We start from the raw sequence: 22,336 nt of genomic DNA, 5'->3' as shown, positions 1-22,336 counted from the left end.
GGTATGAATTTTGCCTAGCAAACTTCCTGACCCAGTGTTCAATGAATTGGGTTCAATGAGCGTGAGATGAAGAGATAATACAAAACACTGCTAACTTATGAAATAGCCACTCCTTCCTCATGTATTGTTTCCTCCTTTTGGATAGTAGTTCTTGCACAGAACACTTTCTGTGAATCTCTGCATTCTCTTGGCAGAGCTATGAGAACTGGTTTGCTCAACCCATTCTCCTCCTGGCCCATGCTGCTTCCTTAGCTTTCCTTCTGGGATAAGTCATCTTGTATTCTTAGCACCAAGCACAGACCACTCAGGCCTTGGTGAAAGGAGGGTTTGTTTATGAAGTGAGATCTGCCAGAGGCATGGGTCACAAAATCACCAGTACTAATACTAGGCTCCCAGTGATTTGGGTTAGGAGATTTCCTCGCCGGCATTATCTTTTTCTGAGCAGATATGTCCATAGACCTTCAGTAGCCTGCTGTAGCAACTATTCAATTGTTTAATACAGAAATATTTCTCTCAAGTATAAATTTTCCTCTTTTCAACTCTAATAGTTTTCACATAATAATATGTCTTTGTCAACCAGCATTTTCTGTGTGTGCTCCATTGGATATCAAACATGACACAAAACAAGGAAAGGTCTTACTCTTTTATCAGTGCAATGTTTTTTTCTATCATTCATGCTGACCTGGTGTCAGCAGCTATTTTACCAGACACCATCATCAGTACTTACAGTTAACCACAGAGATGTATTTGCAGAGTTTGACCTTTGTTCTATATACTGAGGACAAAGAAGAAGAAAAAACCTAATACTTTGAACAGAAAATGATGGAAGAGTCCATAAAGGTAGCACTAAGGGAAAAATTCTTCCATTTATTGTAATTTGGGTTTAAAATGCTTTTAAAAAATTACATACTCATTTTAGCTAAATATATTGAATTTTCCAAACAACGGCAGATCTGTTATTTTCATTATTTCATTCACTGCTATATAATTTTAATGCTTTGCATTTTGGCTGGGCATTATATCTTCTACCTGGTTTGTGAAACAAGTAATGAAATTACAACTTAGTGTTTGGTGGTAGGTTAACGATAGTAATTATCTTATATGTTATGCACTGTGCAGTTAAACCCTAGGAAATTATATTGGCAAAATATGGAATTTAGTCTGAGAAGCATTTAACTTAGTATCTGTCTAAGAGGACATTGAAGGGGACAAATAAATACTACCTCTCTTCTGCCAGGAACAAGGCAGGTGGAAGTCCAGATGCCATCTTTATGCCACACAAAGCTGATACTTCAGAATGTGGTCTATATGTGCCCATACATGTGTTTCTTAGTACAGAGTTCTGAATTTAGGCCAGTTTTCTCACCAACTCATAACTGTCTGAATTCAGGCAGCTCCCTGTACACACACCACAGAACAAAGGGCAAGGACTGTGGCAGGAGCTGAGTGGACTTCCCACCCACTGTAGGCAGGGCCTTGCTAAGAGGATGGAAAGTGTAGAGGAAAGGGCTTTTAGATCCACTTTCTCCTTCCAGACTCACCAGTCACGTAAATCATCTAGGGGATTACGAGTGAGGGGGTAGAGGGAGGCCACGGATGTTTTACTAATGGGGTTCCCTCTGCCTCTAAGGCAACAATAGGAGTGGGCAATCAGTATCTGTCACTACTAGAATTTCTGAGGTTTTTGCATTCTTAATCCATTGGGCTTAACTATTAAATCTTTAATCACCCAAAGCTAAGTCATTTCCAGCGGGAAAGGAGGCAACAGTCTCTCAGGATGACCCTTCCCCACTTCTTAGAGGCTGCCCTGCAAATACTAGTCACTGCTTTGTGGAGTACCTCCTGGGGACTACGGGCACGCGGTACAGATTTTGTACCCAAAAGGCTCTAACATAAGTCCTAACAATAACCAATTAAATTAACTCCTGCAAAGCCACTCTGCACTCAATAATGTTCAGTTATATGTTACTTTATATCCCTAAGGTATCCAACCACATATCCAAAAGGGTCTATCAGAGGTTCTTCAAAGAGAGCAAATGACAAGTCATAAAATAGAATTCCCTTCTTATTATCAAATTCCCAGAAAGAAATTAAAGTTGTAAACTTAATTCCCCTTTCAAGTTGTATCTGTCAAGTTCTAGGAGGGAGTGGATGGCACACTCAAACTGGGTGGTTGAGAAAAGTTTTTAATTTATTTTTAAAAAGTCCCTTTGTTAAAAGGACTGTTTAGGGGCACCTGGGTGGCTCAGTGGGTTAAAGCCTCTGCCTTCGGCTCAGGTCATGATCCCAGGGTCCTGAGATCGAGCCCTGCATCGGGCTCCCTGCTCAGTGGGGAGCCTGCCTCTCTGCCTACTTGTGATCTCTATCAAATAAATAAAAAAAAAATAAAAAAAATAAAAGGACTGTTTATACCAGAGCACACAGGGTATAGGGGAACTAACAAGGATAGGCAGTAATCTGGGGTTACCAAGACGGAGTAACTGTCACCACCCTAGGCCTGAGGAGGCACAAGGAGGGGAAGAGCCTCAGAATCCGCAGAAATTAGTTATATGGAGAGGGCTACTCTAACTGGAGGGACGCAGCCAACCCATAGTGACCTAGCAGGGAAGGAGCCAATGGGATAAACACCCTGACCTAGTTTGGTCCTATCTTACGGGTGCTTTCCACTGGTGGAGTTCAGCAGGCAGTCACAGGGTAAGGAGCCCGTGCAGGCTTTGCTGCATACAGAGTAGAGAGTGATCTGGAGGAGCAGAAAGAAGATAACGATAAATTCAAGTTTAAGAAGCAGCGCGAAGGAAATAAAGTCCAAAATCAAATTCTGTTGCCCTTGTGTTGTAAAATGCCAAAGAAATTTAAGCCCCAAATCAATTCTTTTAATTTAATATTCTGCTTAGTCTCAGCTGGAGTAATTTCTCAGTGCTTGGTAAATGTGTGTTCTTTCTTTCTTTCTTTCTTTCTTTCTTTCTTTTTTTTTTTTTAAAGCTGTAGGCTGGGGGCTCCTGGCTGGCTCAGTTGGAAGAGCAGACAACTCTGGATCTTGGGGTCGGGAGTTTGAGCCCTCCGTGGGGTGTAGCAATCACTTAAATAAATGTAAAAAATTAAAAAAAATTATTTTAAAAGTAATAAAAGCTGCAGGCTAGGCTGTCTTATCCTAGAATGGGTATAGATCCTTCAACACCTCAGGAGTTTTATTAGCTTAATGTCAAGTGTTTTGTGAGCTACAGTTTTAAAGAGACAAAATGATAACTAGGACACTTCCGACTATCACAGTTCTAGGCACACGTACAGCACTTTTCAAAATAAACCAATTTTCTGTCCCTAGAATCGTTATACAAGGCAAAATAATGTTCCCAGAATCAGAACCCAGGACTTAGTCTAGCCAAATATTGTTTGCCAAAGACCCCAGTGTAAGCCAAATAATATCTGACTGAAGGAGCTCAGACAGAGAAAATACTCTTGCTCTCATGCCAGTCAGTCTCTGCCAGTTGGTTCAGAATTCAGAAACACAAGTGGGAGAAATCAGGTTAATTGTTCCATTACGCACATATGGGGAAGAATCCACATCTGTTTGCTGCGTCCTCCTCCACATAGTGGCATTTGAGACACTGTTGTTGTTTTTCAAAGTTTAGAAATTTTAAGTGGTGGAAGCTCCAGACAGAAAATCTTATTTGAGGAAATCCTCTTTCTCATCCCATATTCAAAGCCTCTCATCTTTGAACTATTTATCTGTGCCTGATGTGGATAACCTAAACCTAGAACCTTACTAGTATAGTGTAGTGTAGCATGTGCTACTTTCAGAATAATAGCCGCAAAGTTCATTGTGTCTCCTTCTCCTGTCTGATAGGTCTATGTATAAAAAGACTGCTTCCTATAGTTGAATTTTGCCTCATCCGCACCTCTTAGGAAGTTGCACGTGTGTGGTTCACGGTCAAGCAGCAGTATCTCATCCTGAGCCTGCTTGAGGCAGCTATAGATCAGGTCTTTGGTGAAACCCACAGGTTCACATTCCTTTGGTGGCCCTACCCCCAAAGAAAGAGCTTATGGTTACCACCTTGTGAAAAAATACGATGATGCTTAGGGCTTAAAGTCTGTCAAGCCAGGGCAGAAAAAAACTAATGGCATAATTGTAAACCTCAAGATAGCCTGTTATAAGCTACATGGTCAAAGTAAAAAAAAAAAAAAAAAGGAAACCATGTATTATAGCTACCCCGAAGCCTCAGTCACTTTCGGTTTATGTCAGTCCTCAAATTTTAATTCTCTGTTACAAAGTATTTGGCCCCAAGAACCAGATATTTCCTCTCTCAAAGATAAATGCAGTCCTCCTTGCCCCACCACATCGGTAAATCTTATGTCCTGGCCTGGAGCACAGAGTATAATCTTTTGAGGGGGAGTTTGGCTGCCAAGAGAAAGCAGAGAGGAAGGAGCCAGGTTCCACGTGCTCAGTTTCCATTCTGTGGCAACCACGGAAATGCACTTCCGACATCCTCTGCAGCAAGGAGCATAATTGACTAATTGCCTTCTTTTTTGCCCTTCTGGAGCCAATCCAATGATTTCTCTAAAGCCACCTGCAAGCTGCTCCCAGCCAGTAACTGAACACAGCTTGGGGGCTGGTGCCAGCCCATCCTGCAGACTCCTTTAATGGGTAGCCTTAGCCTAAGGTCCCCAGTTGGCCTTGCCAACCTCTCGTGGAATGGCATTTGCCGTCTTTTCTTACCAGTTCTCTGTAGCAGATGTCAGATCTGTATGTCTGTGAAGACTCTCTTCCTCTTTCCCTGCTCCTTTCTTTTCATCCTTCACAGGCATTTTATCCAATATATATATCTTGGATATCTAACCCCATTTTGCATCCGCTTTTCAGAAGACTTGAACTAACACACCAAACTCATTGAATTGTTAGGTAATTCTACACATCTCCTCAAGGACTGACTGTGGGGGAGGGGAGGGACAAGAGTGTGAAGCTGATAAATGTCCCTCCACATGGAGTATGATGTCAGGATTGGGGTATAAGCTACATTTCCACTGGTTTTATTATGAGAAGTTAGGGAAGTTAGAGTATATCCAGTCTCTTGTGGGTCTCAAATACATCCACATTGAAATATGCCTTAATGGCGTTGCCAGGAGCAAGATACTGAGCAGGCCCTTGGTATGACTTCAGATAGCTTTCCTTGTGGTGAGAAAACATAACTGACTGATTTAACTGGTTGAATAAAAAATAAGTCAGTTATTCAGTTTTTTAATTTCAGATTTCAAGTAATTGCTGCTGAATCTTAAAAATGCTGCAACCTCCTAATTCTTTCTTTTTAGTACACTCTCTTTGGTTAAAATTGTCAGCATCCATTCAGTTGCCTAGCTTAGAAATTTTGATTGATCTCCTTCCTTCATGGTCCATAGTTAACCAGTCATCAAGTACTTTAGAATGTACTGTTCATGGAATTTAAGAAACAAAACAGATGAGCATAGGGGAAGGGAGGGAAAAATGAAACAAGACTAAATCAGAGAGGGAGACAAACCCTCTTAATTCTTAATTAATAGGAAAGAGATTCTTAATCGTAGGAAACAAACTGAGGGCTGCTGGTGGGGAGGGTGGTAGGGATAACTGGTGATGGACATTAGGGAGGGCACGGAATGTAATGAGAACCGGCTGTTCTATAAGACTGACGAATCACTGAACTCTACCTCTGAAACTAATAATACATTATATGTTAATTAATTGAATTTAAATAAAAAAATAATATACTATTCAAAGTTAAACACAATCTATTCCCTCCTTTCCATTCTTTCTGTTACAACTCTTGTCATCAAATTTGGCCCATTTAAATAGCCTTGTTACGATATTTTGGCTTTAACTTCTTCATTATTTCAGTTGATTATTTTTCTAATCTATAAACCAAATTATGTTACTCTCCTGCTTAGAAATTACTTTCCTTTACTAGAAGATGAAGCTAAAACTCATTATCATGAAGTAAAAGTCCTTCCTAACCTGATTTCTGCCTGTCTTTTGAGAATCAAGCCAGTAACTCTTCTTTGTATTGTCTGTTTTAGTGTCAGAAAAATCATTGGGCGTTCCTTATACTTGCTGGTTGTTTCACTTGTCTATATAATGGTGAATGTTTTCTTTAGGACTTGTGTTTTATTTCTTCTTTCTACCTTCCTTCGTCTGATAACTTCCTCCATATTCTTTAAGTCCTGGCTCAAAATCACCTCCTCTAAAAGTACCTCTAAGATTTTCCAGGCAGAGTTAATAATTTCTAATATTTGCTTCTAAAACATAGGAAGCACTTTTCAATTATATTTTAATTTTTTCTCTGTGTGCCTTTGTTCCTTTTGATTTTAAACTCCAATAAGTGTAGGCAATTCTTATTATCATATAGTAAATATTACTGAATTTAAGTGAAAATTTCGAGATAACATAGAAAAGGACTTTAGGAATAACCACCATTAAGATGTGTTTCTCCTGGGGTGCCTGGGTGGCTCAGTGGGTTAAAGCCTCTGCCTTCAGCTTAGGTCATGATCTCAGGGTCCAGGGATCGAGCCCCTCATCAGGCTTTCTGCTCAGGAGCCTGCTTCTCTCTTTCTCTCTGCCTGACTCTCTGCCTACTTGTGATCTCTCTGTCAAATAAATAAAATAATTAAAAAAAGGATGTTTTCTTTTCCTTTAACATACATTGCTATTCAACAAATAGGAAACAAATTCTAAACAATAGATAATAGATAATATAAATTAAAGTAACAGGGCCTTGGTACAACCTGCTTTTCAATATCATGACATTTTTAAGATTTTGGTCTTCGTCAAAAGGGCTCTAAATATGCAGAATGACTTGAATCATAGTATTGCACCAAAGTGTGTCTTTTATTATTAGCTCCAATGAAAAGTTTTAGCTTAGGGTATAGTGAAATCATAAGTCCAAAACTGACTGAATATTTTATATACATTATTTCTTCCTGTTTTCTTTGTTTTGTTGCCAACTCTCAATCAGAAGCAAAAAGTAACTAATATAAGCAAAAAGAACCTAAATATGGTCGAGTATACTTGTCAATTTTGAATTAAACTGCTTGAACAGATATCAAACATATATAGGTAGCTGATAAACCATAGACATATTTAAGCAACATTCAAAAAAATTTTTATATATTTATTTGAGAGAGAGAGAGAGCAAGCGTGAGCAGGGGCCCGGGGAGGGGGACAGAGGGAGAAGGAGAAGAGGGCTCCTCAGTGAGCAGGGAGCTGATGCAGGGCACAATCTCAGAACCCTGAGATCACAACCTGAGCCGAAGCTAGATGCCCAACTGAGTTGCCTAGGCACTCCCATATGTAAGCAACATTAATGAAACAGTCATAGTGAGTATAGATTCATTTTAGCAACTTCTTAGCTGTTCATACCGAAAGAGGGGAGAAGACATATGACCTCCCTGGGTCTCAGTTTCCTCAGTTGTTAAATAAAGCGTTGGACATGGCACTCACTCAAATGCTTGTGTACCAGATGCCAGTGTTGGAAATACAAAGATGCACAAGATGGATAGGGCTCTTGTCTTTTAGAAATCTAAATGTAGGTGAATTTATTTTTTTTTCCTCTATGGTTTCATAAGCATGGCATGATGGTATAAATTAAATGAGATGGAGAATGAGGCATTATCCATATTTGATTCTTTTTCATATTTGCTCTTTTTTTTCAGAAGCACATTTTACTAATGTTTATATGATAAAACAAATTCTCATTAGAAGATAAGTTTTAATGGTTGAATTGCAATAAACATATTGCCACTATTTTGTGTAGTAATTGGCTCTTGACTTTAAAACAACAGAAGATTGGTCAATGTATTGATCACACATAGACTACAGTTTAGTCAGACATATGTACTTTAATTCCCAAAGAGAGTTCCTTGTAGAGATTTCACTTTGTACACTGACTCTTACTCAATTCTATACTGACATTATTGTCTATGGCCTTGCATATGACTAGGTAATGGGGACAGGGCATTTTTCTATTCCTTTAAGTGCTGTGTAGCAGGGACAACTTGTTCAAAAGTATGCATTACATAGTACACTTTTTTTTAAAAAAGATTTTATTTATTTATTTGACAGTCAGAGATCACAAGTAGGCAGAGAGGCAGACAGAGAGAGAGAGGAAGGGAAGCAGGCTCCCTGTTGAGCAGAGAGCCGGATGTGGGGCTCGATCCCAGGACCCTGAGACCATGACCTGAGCCGAAGGCAGAGGCTTAACCCACTGAGCCACCCAGGCACCCCACGTAGCCCACTTTTAAAATGGACAATGGATGATGAATAACAAGTTCAAAGAAATAAGCAAATATGCACTGTCTTAATAAATCTGTCCCATGGAAGATTTGGGATTGACCCTCTGACATAAAGACACTCAGAGGAAGGTAATGATTTTGAATCCATATTATAAATGATTTTTATTTTTAGTTCTTTAAGTATGTATTTGTTAATATCATGAGGGATGTTTTCACTGTCAGACTTTGATCATATCCAAAGAACTGGTCTTTACGATCAGAAAACCTGCCACTGTACTTTAAAAAATATGATCTCAATACATTGCAACTATATTTCTACTAAGTGAAGAAGTGTATAATAAACAAGTCAGTGATAAAGCAGGTGCTATTTAGCTCACTTTTCCATTTAAAGATTGGAAAATTGTAATACTCCTTAGTGGAACAGGAATATTTCCATGGTATTAAACTGATATGGATTTTTCACCCCAGTAACTTTATGACTTTCAGATGAAAAGCAATGCCTGGTGGCACAGATTGTACTATTTATTCTTTAGGGAAAATATCTCTTCTTTTATTGAGGCTGGGATTTAAGGCTTAATGTCTGCTGGAAAGGAGGAAGCCATAATGGAGGAAAGTCTTTTCTAGGGAGAAAGAAAAAGGGATGCCATTCTTTTCTGAACATGTGGATTTGAGAAATGAGAAGAGAGAATGAGATGTGGTAAAGAGGTCAGATTTCCATGCCATCATTTTCCTCCTCTGAGGAATAGAACCTAGTGTATATAGTAGAAACATCCACATGATAGGGTCTAGTGGAAGCAAGCTATGACACTGCAAAACTCAGAATCTTATATTTAACCTTAGCCAATATGGCAAAGATGAAAACACAAATATGATGAAGGGAGTTAGCTAATAGATGGCATGAGGCAGCCTTCTGGGCTCCAGTGGTATGTACAGAGTATGAAGGGATTAAGAAATTTCCTTATCTCTTGGTTGAGAGGATATGGAGGGACTGATAGGGTCAGTGGACCATCAGAGGCCCAAAGTTAAAACAAAGACAGAGTGTAAAGAACAGAGTCACAGATCTAAGATCACAAACTCTCATGGTAGATGTCATCAAGATTCTTCAGTAGTCTCATCACACCATAGTAGGTTCAGGAATTAGATTAGACCAGTCACTTAACAACAGAAACTGGAAAGGATCCTGAGGACCCTGTAGACATTCAATATCACCTTCTGCCATAACACTGTGAGCCCCTGATATCCCCAGACACTATATAAGGGTAGAGCCAGGAGAGAGAGAATATTGCAGTTACCACTGCTACATAGAAAACTATTCAAACACTTACTGGTATAAAACAACCATGTTAATTATACTCATGGATTTTTGTAATCAGAAATTTGGAAAGGCATAGTGAGGATGCTTTTTCTCTAACACATGTGTAAAGCCTTATCTGGAACACTCACTGATTGAAAGTACCTTGATTGCTGGGGCTGCAGTTATTGGGAGGTTCTTCATTCACATATCTGGTGGGCAATGTTGGCTATTGGTTAAAACCTTCTCTGGGGGTACCAGCCAGAGCACCCCCACCCATCCTTTCCATGTGGCCTGGTTTTCAAAACATGGAAGACTTAGAGTAGTTGGGACGCCCTATATGGCAGGTCTGGATTTAACAACAAGTGTCCCAGTAGTCAAGATGAAGCTTTACCACTTTTTATGACCTAGCTTTGGAAGTCACATAGTGTCATTTTGGCCATACTCTGTTGTTTGGAGCAATCACAAATAATTCTAGATTTGAGGGGAAGGGACCTAGACCCCATTTCTTGATGGGAAATGGCAAGTCACATTGTAGAAGAGCAAGTGGGGTGGGAAATACTGTTCTGGCAATTTTAGGAGAGTATAGGGAGAATCTGTGGAATATATTTCTTGAGAGAGAATATTGTGCACTAGAAGGAAACCCGTGAAACCTTAAGTGATTTAGAGAACGTGAATCGAAGAGTTTAAATTTTCCTGTAACTCAGTAGAATGTGGTTCATAGAAAAGATTCGATTTGTTTTCTTTTTCATGTATTGTAGCGTAGATATTTATTTTGTAATCCCACTATGCTAGCCCAAATTGATTTGAATTTAATTTTGAGATCATTGTATTCTCTATCAATGACATATTAATAGCTAGCCTGTATCTCTGGTGCTTCATCCCAATTTCAACCATTCATGAACAAATATTTCTCTCTTATGTATAGTCAGACAGTCTTTTGAGTCCCTCCAAATGATGATTGCCTATTTCTTAAGGTTCTCAAAAGCTCTTCATCTTAAACACTATTCTATGATGTATCTTCCAATTCTGGCCAAATTCTTCAGATTAAATAGCACTTTTTTAAAAGCTTTTAAGAATTATATTTTCCAGGCTGTCTGGGTGGCTCAGTCAGTTAAGGGGCTGCCTTTAGCATGGGTCATGATCCCAGGGTCCTTGGATTGAGCCCTGCATCAGACTCCCTGCTCAGTGGAGAGTCTGCTTCTCCCTCTTCCTCTGCCTGCCAGTCTGCCGACTTGTGCTCTCTCTCTGTCTCTCTGTCAAATAAATAAATAAATAAATCTTTGAAAAATTTATATTTTCCCTTCTAGTTCTCATATCCTTTATGTTCCCTGGCCCCCTTGTCCCAGGTGAATTTTATATGTGCTATCTTGCTTGCTTACAAAATTAGACTTTGTAATTTTACCCCAGTTTGTTTAAAAAAATATATCCAGTCATGGCAACAGAAACACACAGAACCATAAACATATTTATTCATAGTGGGTAAAAATATGGATGTAAGGGAGTGACCAAATGATGCAAAGAAATATTTCCTTGTAAGATTTTGGGATGGAGTGGGGAGTCAGTACTCAAAGGAGAAGGCACCCACTATGTCGATAGGTACACATTCTCTTAAAGTTAGAGATGATTCTTACAACCCTAGGAAACGTGAGAGAGCCAGGTGTGCCCAAGGAAGAAGATATTGCCACCTTAGGCCAGTGTGGAAGGGAAGCCAAAAAGCTGTTTGCTTTCCAGTCATTTTGGCTGAACTGAGAGATATTCCAAAGATGGGGGATTTTATTTTATTTTTTCACTGTTTAAAAAAAAATGGAACCAAAGAGTATAATGCTAAGTGAAATAAGTCTATCGGAGAAAGACAGTTATCACATGATCTCACTGATATGAGGAATTTGAGAAACAAGACAGAGGATCATAGGGGAAGGGAGGGAAAAATGAAACAAGATGAAACCAGAGATGGAGACAAACCATAAGAGACTCTTAATCTCAGGAAACAAACTGAGGGTTGCTGGAGGGAATGAAGGTGGGAGGGTTGGGGTGGCTGGGTGATGGACCTTGGGAAGGTATATGCTTTGGTGAGTGCTGTGAATTATGTAAAACTGATGAATCACAGACTTGTACCCCTGAAACAAGTAATATATGTTAATAAAAAATAAATAATTGAAATATAGTTGACACACAGTGCTATGTTAGTTTCAGTTGTACAACATAGTGACTGGAGAACTCTATACGTTATGCTATGCTCACGACAAGTGTAGCTACCATCTGTCACCACACAATGCTATTACAATACTGTTGATTATATTCTCAATGCAGTACCTTTCATCCCTGTGACTTATTCATTCCATAATCGGAAGTCTGTATCTCCTATTCCTCTTTACCCATTTTGCCCATCCCTCCATGCCTCTTCCCTATGGCAACCATCAGTTTCTTGTTTGTATTTATGGGTCTCTTTCTCCTTTCATTTGTTTGTTCTTTTGTTTTCTTTTTAGATTCCATATGTAAGTGAAATCACGTGGTATTTGTCTTTCTTTGTCTGACTTATTTCACTTGGTATAATACCCTCTGGATCTTTTTATGTTGTTGCGAATGGCAAGATCTCATTATTTTATGGTTGAGTAATATTCCATTACATACACACATATATATATATATATATATATATATACACACACATATATATATATATATAATATATACACACACATATACACATCACATCTTCTTTATCCATTCACCTATGGATGGATATTTGTGTTGTTTCCAGATCTTGGCTATTGTAAATAATGCAGTAAACACAGGGGTACATATATCTTTTTGAATTAGTGTTTTTGTTTTCTTTGGACAAATATCCAGTAGTGGAGTTACTGATCGTATGATATTTCTATTTTTAATTTCTTGAGGAACCTCCATAGTGTTTTTCACAGTGGTGGCACCAATTTACATTCCTATCCACAGTGCATGAGGGCTTCCTTTTCTCCACATCCTTGCCAACACTTGTTATTTCTTGTCTTTTTCGTTCTAGCTGTTCTGAAAGGTGTAAGGTGATATTTCATTGTGGTTATTTATGCTTCACTGATGTTTAATGATGTTGAGCACAAAGTTGGGGAATTTTATTTTATTTTATTTTTTAAGATTTTATTTATTTGAGGTAGGCAGAGAGGCAGGCAGAGAGAGAGAGGAGGAAGCAGGCTCCCCACTGAGCAGAGAGCTCGATGCGGAGCTCGATCTCAGAACCCTGGGGCTATGACCTGAGCCGAAGGCAGAGGCTTAACCCACTGAGCCACCCAGGTGCCCCCAAAGTTGGGGAATTTTAAATGGCATAAGCAATCTTAGTGCCTATCTGTCATTTATTCACTTAATGCTCACTATTTTAAATTTTAATATTAATGAATATTTATTCCTGTAATCTTGTGGTAAATACATTTAAATAGCTTGTGCCTTGTGTGTTTTAGTTATTGTTACAATTTCTAGGGGAGGGCAGGAATTTACAGAAGGTTATCTTGAAATGCAACTACAATTCCTTACTCTATTTATTATATATGTGTTATCACTTATTATGTTCCATGATGATGTACTTGAAAGGGCTTTAGACAGAAGACTAGGATTTGGTCATAATTTTGCTCTTAAATAAGAAGGTATTTCTCTTTTCTGGGTCTTAGTGTCCTCATGTTAAACGATGAAAAGATGTGTTAGATGAAATAATTTCAAAGTGTCCTTTTAGCTATGAACTTATTGGTCTCTCTTATTTTAAGGAGGTGATGAAGAATAATAAAGAATTTATAGTTTAATTTTGCACAAAATGATTCTCATGTACATCCACTTTTTACTTGGTCACACACTGACATTTATGAGGGAATTGTATTAGGGGGTTAGAGTATTCCTTTTCTGTATAACTTTATATATAGGTTTTGTAGAATCCTGATGAAATAACTGAAGTATGTTTTTATTATAAAGGTGAAAAAAATCCTGTGCAATAACACAGCACTTCAAATAAATTTAGAAATACCATAAATGAATAAACATGAAATTGAATTATCTTTGAACTTAAGGCATATGACCTAAATTTAATTTTATTGGATCATACAAATGCTTTGTTTCTATTCCTGTGGAAGAATAGGAAAATGAACTAGTGGAGATAGTAGAATACTTTGGAAAGAAAAGTCAATGTAAGTACAAATAACTAAGAAAGATTGCTGATGCGTTTGAAAAAGAAAAGAAACCCTTACCTTATTTTGGTAATTATTATGAGAGTTAACATATTGTTTTAGCAAAAGGCATCTAGATATTTCACTTGTTTTTCAGATTGAGTGTTTTATCTTAAATTGTGACTTACTTTGTGAAATTTGATAACACTTGAGATTTTACTTAATATTACATAAACTGTTAGCTGAACATAATTGAAGCATATTATTTTGGAAACCATTAAAACATAATAATCACTTTTATAGGGTGAAGACTAGAAGTGGATTTGTAATATTTTTCTTTTGTATAACAGAATTCTATTAGAGGTGGTTTATATACATTTTTGACCAGAATTTTTCCCCCCCAAAACAGCATATGTAAAACTGTAATTTTTGATAGATTTAAAAATTGATTTGAATGTGCTGGTGAGCCCTCAACCCAATTTCTTTGTCCATTAAGTTCTCTTCTTTCCTGACAAAGCTCCTTATACACCTCAGAACCCTGGGCATCTGAAGAGCAGTTTGAAAATCAGTACCTTATTGTAAAGTAATTCTCTGTTAGTCTATAAATGGCAACACTAACTTTTTATAGCACGATTGATTTTAACATAGATACCATTATTCATTGAAATTTCTAAATATATATATATACATATATGTATATCCAATTTAATAGATATTAAATTCTATGTCTGAAGGAGAGTAGCATATGAAAGAAAGATAGTATAGTTTAAAATGCTGTTCCAGATTTCCTACCAATAATTAAATGAAGTAGGGAGCTTATATGTGAGAAATCAATGGTTATCCTCAAACAAACGAAAAAATGTGTTGCTCCTACTTGTTCAAATTGGTACATTAAAATCCTGGCTGGATTACGTTTGTGAAAAACAGAGCACTACTGATATATCAAAATAGTAGGAAATGTACTTTATTTTGGGTTACTTTTATTGAATCTTCCCACTTCTGGAAGGTTTAAAATGATTGGAGTGTCAGATCTGAATGTTTCTCTGGATGTTAATGAACTATTCAGGTTTACTCAGTTGAGGTTAGCAGTGGCTAGAAATCTCTGCCACACAAGTTATGGCATTTATACAATGTGTTTGTCTTTGTAGAATGTTTGCTACTGAGCATTTTCCTGAGAAGCAGTCAATAAATTTTTGACTGACAGGAGACAGAGCTACTAGGCTAACAGATGTCTTTGTTGGCAGTCTCAATATAGCAAAAGCAGACTTTTTTTCCTTTTTTAAAAAATTTTATTTTATTTTTTCAGTGTTCCAGGATTCCTTGTTTATGTACCACACCCGGTGCTCCATGCAATATGTGTCCTCCATAATACCCACTCCCAGGCTCGCCCAATCGCTCCCTCCCCTCCAAAACCCTCAGCAGACTTTCTTGTCATTATTTATGTGCTTTCATTTTTTCCTCAGTTTTCTGTCACCCTTAGTCATAAACATTGTAGCATCTCCTCTGAGCATGTAACCTTAGGTTTATCTTACCTTTTTCTCCTCTCATATTCCAGTAGTCAGCAAATCAAGAAAAGTTATCATGTCCCTAAGCCCATGAAACCATAACCATATTTTTCAACCCAAATTTCCATGCCCTTGAATCAGAACTGGATTATCCTTGTGGGAAGCTGGGCAAAGGCCTGTTGGTTCTCAGATTAGATAATCTTGTCCTTAGTAATGATATCACACTGGACATCACTAATCCTTGAAAGCTTTTAGCGTAGTTTGGTGTTATAGAAATTATCCAACTGCTGGGAAGTCCTCATTTACACACTTCTATTTGTGAGCCACTGGTGTAATCGCATTGTGCTAGGAAATGCTAGAGAGAAACCAAGCATGGTCTTTCACTTTAATGACTTTATAAATAGCTTGAGAGGCAGTATTTTACTGTGGTTAAGAATGGACTCGAGAGATTGCCTGAATTCAAATCCCTCTTTTGTCACTTCCTAAAATGTGCAGCTTTGGGCAAGTCACTTTACATTTTTATCCTTCAGTTTCTGTATGGCTTCAGTAAGGATTATGAAAACCACTACCTCATGTAGTTGTGAGAATTAAGTGAGTTAATATGGCTAAAATGCTTTGTGCTTTGCGTATAGTAAACACACTTAGTGTTTGCTGTTACCATTATCTAGTTGGGAGGGCACTTCCTTGTCTCTTCTCTCTTTTCTCATGCTACATGCATTTTGGGCTCATTGAGCTGAACTCCAAAAATAAGGCCAAAAATGCCTCTCTCAGTATTTATTTGCAGTAATTGACGTGGTCTCGTGTGTGTATTTGTGTGCTGCAGTTGAAAGAGAAGGAGCTGAGAATGATGCCAGTGGTATGTCTCAGTCAGGCCCGCAGACTGGTTTGAATGGCCATGTTTAAAGATGGACAGAACGAGTGCTCTAAAAGAGATCTGGGAGAAGCCGGGCAAGAGGTGATGGTCAGAAGCGAAGAGAACTCTCAAGTGAGAGTTTGTGAAGAGCAAACAGTTACTTTGAAGTGTTACAAAATAGCTTCTGAAGGCTGACTTTATTGATTTGCCATCACTTACTCCACTTCACTCTAGACTAGTTGCCTAGTTCAAGTAAATCAATACCCTTTTAACATTGGGCACTTAAACAAACAAAAGAAACCTATTTGGTAGGTGCATGCCCCAAACAGGAAAATCTAAGACCGAGTAGTTTTCTAGGCCCCACTGCTGGCTCCAGAGCTGATTCCCAGGAACAGGATATTTTACCCCGGGCATAGATTATTTGGGGTAGCTCCAATGTGGATGGCTTCCCCCCGGATTCCCATCTCCCCAGTCCTGGGAGAGTAAGAGAAGGGTCCATTCTGATGGATGGGTAATACCAACTACAGCAACCCAGTTGGTGAGTGGAACTCAGAGCTTTGGAGCTTTCCCCCACTTCTCATTCCCAAGAACTTCTCTCAGGGCAGAATCAGATCCCTCTGGTTCCTGCCTCCCAAGACTGTCACAATAAGTTTATGTCTCATTGGCTTATTTCTTTCTGGTACCCAGAGAGAGAAGAGGGGCCTCAACTACTCTAACAAATCAGAATACAGTAGATGCTCATTGTTCATAGCAGTGATGTAGGTATTCTTGGGAACACTGAATTAGCGAATACTGAATCATTGCCTCGAATTAAGTGCCCATGTTTCTGGTTGCAACATTTTCATCAAGGAGTCAGTGTATAACCTTGTTTTATTTGTGTTTCGGGTTTTTTTTTTTTTAACTCTATTTAGTATATATTGTTGATTCATTAACACTGAATTAACATCCAACAGCACTGTAACTCCTGCCAGAAGGAGGCTTATCCAACACACGTATTTTCTCCATAAGACATTGTGAAGCCTTCTTGTGCTCAGGAACACTGGACAATAATACTTCAGCTCTATGCTTGAGGCATTTTCAACAGTCAGATTACCACCAAGAAGCACAAAAATGTGGAAAGGGCACTAAATATACTGCGAAGGACCCTTATTTAGAAGGACTTGTTTACTATAGAAATAAAACAAGAAGGCAGAGTATTGCCTTGTTTGACTGCTGCTGGGACTGTCCATGGGTGATAAATTTTTCACCACTCTGTGTATGTCCATGTTGGTGAATTTCCATGAAAGCACCATGGGTATTGATTTTGGGCTTACAAGTAAGTTTTAGCGAGTGGGCAAATTCATAAATGTGGAATTCACCAATACTGAGGGTCAGCTGGATTCTCCAGGCTGGGTCATATTGACTGGGGCCAAGGTATTTTTGATTCATGAAATTTTTGATTCAAACATGCTTACCACCTGAATCTTAAACATTAGGATGGCTTCATACCTCTTTTTTTCCCAAGGCAGAAGAACCATCTGCAGTAATTTCCATACATAGACCAAAACCTGCCTCATTTGGAAAAAAAATTAAATCCCAATTCTTAAATTTAAATTGTCTCCTCAAAAACTTTAACAAATCTTGTCTTATAGCATAACATAAAATTAGGAAAGAGGCTTTTCCCTTTTGTCCTGCAATGCTGTGGCCTAGTTGCCTCCTGAGGCAATAGCCTTCACTCAGACCTCAGAGGTCATGAGAGGTGGTAGTGGAGCTGGTCTGGGAGGTTTCTCAAGGTAGCTCACAGGCAGGAGCCATGGAGGCATAAAGATGTGTGGGATGGCTGCTTTCTGGGTAATTGTGAGGACTCTTTGGAATGTCCCAGAATAACTGGGGATATTTTGGAGGTACCAGTTTTTGTAATTAGGCTTGTGGAGAATTATGCCATGATAAGTTAAACTTTAAAAGGATATGTGACCTTATTTTGTAGGCCTATAATTTATGATCACTTGGATTACAAAATTCTGATTAAAATACCATGGAGGGACGCATGGGTGGCTCCGTTGGTCAAGCTTCTGACTCTTGATCTCGGCTCAGGTCTTGATCTTGGGGTCGTGAGTTTAAACCCTACATTTGGCTCCATGCATGGTATGGAGCCTACTTAAAACAAAACAAAACAAACCCATGGAAATCCATGTAATAGAACATTCATCATTTATTGAATACCTATTGTATGCCATACATACCAAAAGGTATTTTACAGATTTCCTTTAGGTAAAAATGGAATTACTACTTCCATTTTGTAAATGAGAAACTATAGGTTAGATAAATTAATAAATATGCTTAATCTAGAAACTTAGAAATCTAGAATTTAAAGTTAGACCTATCTGGCTTCAAATTCCACACTCAGTTTATTACATTTCCTCAAATATGCACATGAAAAGGTGACCAAGTAGAGGTTTAGAGTGTGAAGAATTTTTAGAAATTTGGTAAGACTTGAAAGAAAGATAAATATACAGTGATACTCTTCTGCAATTCTCTCTATCCCAAGGAAGATATTTTTTCTAGGGCCACATGGCGATCATTAATGTACATCAGCCTGTAACAATACTACGCATAGGAGACTGATGTCACAAAAGACTGACATTAAAAAAAAAGAGTGCCACTTATAAATTTACCAAATTTATTTTGTGCCTCATTGAGCTCTAGAAAAATAATTCAGATTTTAATTAATCTATGTACAACACTTAAAACCAAGCAGTTTAAAAGGTTATGACAAAATATACCAGTTTTCTACCCCACTTCTTTCTACTTTAGATCCTGCCCCTTAGAGGGGAACTGTATGTCGTTCTTTATATCAGTCTTTAACTTCCTTCACATCTCTAAAGAAGCTGCTTCTACCGCTAGCTTTTAATATACTGATTTTAGATATATACTGACTTTTGTCACTGTGGTTATGAATTTACCTTACATATATAAGTCTTCCTATTCCCACTGCCTCTCCATATAGTTTTATCACTCTTCTTGGTTTTCACTATCAGTATTTATATTTTGATGCTGAACTACGTATGCTTTGTACCGTGATTATGTTTCATGTCCTTTGCAATGATTTGTTGACATCTTATTTGCTGCCTTTACTCTTCTTTTCTCTTTGTTTCTGTGGAATTGTATCTTGTCATTCATTATTGTCAATTTTGAGTGGTTTGGGAATAGATATAAAATCATGTTGAAGTGGAATTTTGATGTTATTATCCGTTTATAGCAACTATTGGATTGGAAGTGTGACTTACAGACTGTTATAGGAGGGTGTGAGTAAAAACTGGAGCTTTTCTCCATCCTTGAGAAATGATGGACAGAACATGCTGCTGCTTTCTTTGCAAGAGTCCACGAGGCACCAGTGTACTTTCCTAGACTCTGGAATTTGGCATTTTTGTGGTATCTTGTAGTCTATTTAAAAATAGACCTTTTTCGGGGTGCCTGGGTGGCTCAGTGGGTTAAAGCCTCTGCCTTCGGCTCAGGTCATGATCCCAGGGTCCTGGGATCGAGCCCAGCATCGGGCTCTCTGCTCAGCAGGGAGCCTGCTTCCTCCTCTCTCTCTCTCTCTCTGCCTGCCTCTCTGCCTACTTGTGATCTGTCTGTCAAATAAAGAAATAAAATCTTTAAAAAAAATAGACCTTTTTCCTGATCACTTTGAGTTAATTTTTTTTTAAATAAAAACCCAATATATTGCTGACCATGCAATATAGGAGAATCCAGCCCATTTCCATTTAGTGTAAAATCAGCTGTACTACTTTTCTTCCATCTTGCTTAAGATGACTATTTCTTTAATTATATAGTTTCCTTTTTCTCTTTATTTTGGCAGACCTGTTGACATTACATTTAATTCCCACTTTTCCACTTGTTAATTTAGGAATTCTGCTGTGTGTTTTTTATATCACAATTTCCATTCCATATTTCTAAAAAGACATATGTCTTTACTATTATATGAAAACAGGATACTAATGATCTCCTCCCCCATGCTTTATTTCACCACTGCTTTATCTCTAATACAATGATATATTTAAAGTGCTTTTACCTTTCTCTCCCTATAATACCTCCATTTTGCTGAAAAAGTTTATGATTTTTAAGGCATTCACTAAGTTTTCAAAATATCCCTTATTTATTTGTTTGTTTATTTTAAAGATTATTTATCTGCTTGAATGAGAGAGAGAGCATGAGCAGGGGGAGAGGCAGAGGGAAAGAGAAAGGGTGAAACAGACTCTCTGCTGAGCAGTGAGCCTGATGTGAGGCTCCATCCCAGAGCCCTGGGATCATGACCTGAGCTGAAAGCAGACGCTTAACGAGCCAAGCTACCCAGGTGCCCCTCCCTTATTTATATTACACATTCTTTTTATCCATTTAGATTTAATGATAATGCATTGAAAAGCTCCTATCTTCTACTCTTGCCCTCCTCATATTTCTCTATCTGTGTTGACCCATTTGCCTAGTTTCTCACATTTTCTTCAGGTGTGGCATGTTGGTTATGTTTTGTCTGAATCCTTGAATATCTGAAATGCCTTCCTTTCACCCTGACAGGTAATTGATATCTTGGCTAGCTTTAGGATTCTTGGTTTGTAGTTCTAATTTATCAATTACCTGTAGATATTCTATTGTTTTTTAGCTTCTAGAGTTGTAGAGAAGGAGTCTGGTATTCGTCTGATTCTTTTGCCTGCAGAAGTAACTTGTTCTTACCACATGAGGACTTACAAAATTTTGTCTTTACCCTTGTTTATTACTTTCCTGTGGGTGCTGTAACAAATTACCCCAAACTGTGTGACTTCAACAACCAAAATGTATTCTGCACAGTTCTGGAGTCCAGAAGCCTGGGATAAGTATCACTGGGCTGAAGTCACGGGATCAGCACTCCCACACTCTCTCTGCGGGCTCTAGGGGAGATTCTGTTCCTTGCATCTTTGGTTTCTAAATACGCAGCAAACATTTGCTCTAAATGTTTAGAGGATCTTCAGAAGAGATGAGCAATAGAGATCATTCAGAATACATCTTGTTTTCTAGCTTCTGGTGCTGCCAGCATTTCTTGTCTGTGTCTGTACCATTCTAATCCCAGATCCTGTCCACTTCTGTCTATGCATAATGTATTATCTGCCTCTCTCTTATGATGGCATTTAGGGACTACCCAAATAATCGAGGATGATCTCACCATCTCAAGATCCTTAACTGAATCACATCTGCAGACTTTACCATATAAAGCAACATTCATGGGTTCCAGAGATTAGGACCTGATGTCCTTACTAAACCTTGAATTTCTAAATTGCTAGGTATGACCTGGCTGTGTCTTTTAAATCTCAGTAAGGGCCTTAAATTGGTAGATTCAAATCCGTCCATCCATTCCTTCCTTCCTTCTTTCCTTCCTTCCTCCCCTCCTTCCTTCCTTTCTCTGTCTCTTTTTCTTTTAGAAAATATTTTATTCATTTATTTTATTTTAGAGAGAGAGAGAGGGAGAGAATCCATGGAGGCAGACTCCATGCTGCATGTGGAGCCGGACCCAGGGCTTGATTCCACAACCCAGAGGTCATGACCGAAACCAAAACCACGAGTCAGATGCTTAACCAACTGAGCCATGAAGGTGCCCTTCAAATCTTTCTTAAAATGAGATAAATATTCTTTTGTGATTTATATAATTTTTACTTTGTTACTTTTTTCTTCTGAAATATGATTTATTATTAGATATTCTAAATCATTTTTTTTTCTTTTCCCTCATGATTATGCTGTCTTCATATTTTTTTCTCTTTTTAGGTATTTCATCCTCTAGATCTTCAAAGACACTAATTTGGTCTCCTTTACTTCAATTAAACTATATTTAATTTCCAATTAAAATATTTTCCAGAAATATTTTTCTTAATATAATGAAATCACAGATTTATAATTATTATTTTGTGTTGCTGTTCATCTGATATAGTAGTTTTAAGGTCCTACTTGTTTTCTTTTTCCTCTTTATATTTATTACAATTTATATGATTATATATCTATGTGTGTATTTGTTTTTGCCTTGTCTTAATTGTATTGTTGTTTTGTTATTTTTTATTTCCCATTGGGGCTTAGATTAAGCTGCTGGGTATCTTAGAGATGCCAAACTCTGAATAGAATTGGGAAGTACTCTCTGCTGCCATGGTCTTGTTAATTCACAATTTACTTTAAAAAAAAAATTTTTTTTTAGAGAAGGGGCAGAGGGGGAGGAGAGAGAATCTTAAGCAGGCTCCATGCTCGGGGTGGAGCCGACATGGGGCTCAATCTTTTGGGCTCTCTAGGCCCAAGA

This window comes from Lontra canadensis, unplaced genomic scaffold (genome assembly GCF_010015895.1).
Source record: "Lontra canadensis isolate GAN:19392208 unplaced genomic scaffold, GSC_riverotter_1.0 scaffold37, whole genome shotgun sequence".
NCBI classification, from domain to species: Eukaryota; Metazoa; Chordata; class Mammalia; order Carnivora; family Mustelidae; genus Lontra; species Lontra canadensis.
The sequence above is the reverse complement of the archived record's forward strand: the minus strand, read 5'-3'. Positions refer to the sequence as shown.